Here is a 3,455-nt window from a genome sequence, read left to right on the forward strand (position 1 = left end):
TCCACCGCCTCCTGGACTTCCCTCCTACGCTCAGCGGCCCCCTGGTCCCCCACAAGGGCTGCCCTCCTATGCGGATAATCATCCCGCTGGTTCCCAAACAGGCATGCCCTCTTCCTTTCACCCTTTTCCTGGAGGCCCGTCTTTGTCCACGCAGCAACAGCAACAGCAACAGCAATTACAGCAGACAGCATCATCGTCCCGGCGTTCTCGTTGGGAGTGAGAATCCCCATGCGGGCCACTGCGTTTTACGGAAAGAGAAGAGGAGGAATGAGGAGGAATTACCTGTGGATCAGGATCCAATTTAGAAGGACTCTGAAATCGGGAAGATATTGACGTGAAAGTGCAGGATCAGATAACCGGATGGAATGAAGTACGCCTTACAATGCTGCCCTTAAACAGTTTTTTAAAGACCAGACGGTATGGAGGTAAAGCCAAGGGCGGATCGAGAAGTGCGAAATAAAAGCAACGGTCTCGGCAACGTTTTATTGTTGTTGTGTGCGAGTTGTTTTTATCGCTCAAACCTGAAATCACGCAGCATTTCAGAAGACATATTGTGTTGGCAAGATATGCTGATATTTTCTCTTAGGCATGGCCCATGTCGCCCCGCGTCATGTCCTGGATTCTTTGCAGTGGTCATGAAACATAGAAATACGGATTGAACAGTGGCGCGTTTTAAACTTTGCTCATGCTCCCACGGAGTGTTTGAATGCCTGTTGTGGGAATCGAAAACGTGTATTCCGTGGGATTCTATTGACAAAATTAGCACCCGACGACCCTCTCTACCTGTCGGGCAGGAGGAAGGAAGCCGTAGGCGAGGAACGTACTTGCAAAGACACCAATATTCCCAAATCAAAGTACTTGACAGTCGGGCGGTCGATGTGGTAAAAGCATATCCTGCTCTCAGTGATGCGCGACTTTTTGGGTTGTGGTCACCTCCGTTGATTTGTGCACGTCTCTTCGCTTCTCCATTCCTTCCTCATTTGCCATATGGAAGTACACAATGGTTTTACCCGTTTTATTCCTGCCTTTACACACATCTCGCTTTCAATACATCCATCACAAGACAGGAATGCTAAATGCCCGACATTTTCTACGCTCTTTTGACGGGGCGAAGTGCTACCGTGTGCATGCCTGTACGTTTACAGTCATGACCGCCCGATATTCGAGCCCGAAAGGGACGTTGTCCTCCGGGATATTATCAAATGCTCGCTTCCTGACAAATAAGACAGCTGGCAATCCTTTAAATAAAGATCAGGTAGGCGAAACTGCACATGCTGACGTTGAAAACCAAGAAAAGACATCTGCGGAAATGGAGCGTCGAATGCAGGCGTTGAAGCGATTTGGCCTCCCTAAAAGTTTGGATAAAGAAGCCATTTCAGCGCCACAAGGGAAGCCCATATCTGAGCGAAAAAGATCAGGTGACGCAGAGGAAGAAAAGGAGCAGGACTGGAATGCCATATACAGTGACTACATCTGGTATCGAGAGAATCAGACGACTAAAGGATGGAAAAGCTGAGCAGAGCTACGACGGTGTGTGGGTCGGAATTTTGACAAGGATTAAGCCCGAATTATCTCGTATTGTCATGCACCTGTGTGAGGCGACGCAGCGTGGGAATTTTGACGGAGGGCTTCGGGGAAAGCGGGGTCGTGCGAAGCCTAATTGAAGATGACGGGAGGGAAAGTGACACATTCATTGCCACATGTACATACACCCACGTGAATCGATTCCCTGCGCTAGATTCTCAACCTTTTAAACACTTGTTCGAGAATTCCAATCAGAAACATGGTGCCTGCAAAAAATTGAAGGCACTTGATATTACGGAGGCTCGGGAGTGTGAAAGTGTGTAGGCGTGTATATGAGCATGCATGTAAGCGCAAACCCGACGGCGTTGGCCTCTCCTTCTCCCAGTCATGCGATAAATTGACGCAAGATAGAATTAGATCGGTATTCAACAGTCGTTTCTTTGATTTTTACGGTGCACTAGTCCTAATCATGTCGCGTTGGATCGACTGCTGTTCCTTTGTGCCCTCTTCACGCTTGCATCTCTTTCTACTCTTTTCCTTCATTTTATGACTCTCTCCCTCTTTCACTTCTTTTGCTGTCATTCCATCCTCCTCTTCCTCCGCTTGTCTTCCTTTTATCAGTTCCGCTAAAGACTGGGCGCTCCCCGTCTCCCACGCATACGATCGGGGCACTCTCCAAACGCCCATGGCATCTTGAGAGACCGTGACTCCCTCTTCTCCGAGCCTCATGGCTTGCTCTTCGGCGCCAGTTCCTCCATCGCCGCGCGGTGAGATAGTGTACGAAGCATTTATAACGCGTTGCCACGGCACGCTTGTGTTCAAGGGCAGTCGTCGCAAGGCCTGACCGACGTGCCGTGCATGTTTGGGGCAATGACACAAACGTGCGATGTGTCCTTCATGGTGATTAAGAGCGTGTGTACGAGAGGATCGTTAAAAGGTGAATGAGGTGCTTGAAATTTGTTCAATTTCTTTCGCCAACGAGTCTCACCGTAGGTAGTCACCTTCCCCCGCGGCACATATGTGACGCATGTATGGACAAGTCGATCAAAAAGTGCCCGATCAAACTTGCTTTCAGCGAATTCTTCGTGATAGTCGTAGAAAATGGCGTCCTTGTCGCCCATTCCGTGTTGAGAGCTGTTCTTTACTTCGCGTTGTTTAGAACCTCCTGAAAGTTAGTTCACGCGAACTCCTCATCTCTTCATTGCCCACCCATGCATGGCTCAAGCAAAGTGCACGGGCTTAAGCCGGACTTAGAGTACATTGCCTTTCCACCGAGTCAAACTACTAGGCCCCGAATAGATGGCAGGAATATCGTCTATGGTATGGCTTTGTGATGTCACTGCTGCTCCCTCAGGCCATTTCGCGCCATATTAGGTGAAAGACGAGGTTGACCAAACAAAAATCTACTAACGCCCCGAAAGGGACCTCGTTACGATAAATACGAAAGGATGAAAGCGCATGTTAAGAAAGGGTGGTTTCATGGGCTCAACACCGATTGGATCACCAAAATGTTTGGACCCGCACGCCCCCCAGCCGGCGGCGTGGTGGATCATTTTGGTAGGACTTGAAGCAGCACACGCAATGAATCAGTGCCATGACCACCACACGGAGTACGGTGGTTCTATTGACCGCTGGTGCCTCCCTCCTCTCTCATTCATCCTGATATACCTTCTCTATCCTCGCTCTGTTGTCCTGCGTTTTCTCATAGGCTCAGTCAAGATGAAGGTATCATCAATGCACCGCTTCTGTCGTCGCCTCCCCGCTTTGCTCCTCCTCGCAGTGTCGTGCTCTGCGTTCTTATTTCCCATACCCTCAAGAATACCAACATCCTCAGCCCAAGTCTTGCACGCGACCAAGAAATCCAAACAGACTTTCTCTGAGCTGGGGAATACCGTCCCCCCTCCTCCGCCTCCGACGTCAACCCCCCCCCC

This window comes from Nannochloropsis gaditana (assembly GCF_000240725.1).
Source record: "Nannochloropsis gaditana CCMP526 unplaced genomic scaffold scaffold221, whole genome shotgun sequence".
Lineage (NCBI taxonomy): Eukaryota > Eustigmatophyceae > Eustigmatales > Monodopsidaceae > Microchloropsis > Microchloropsis gaditana.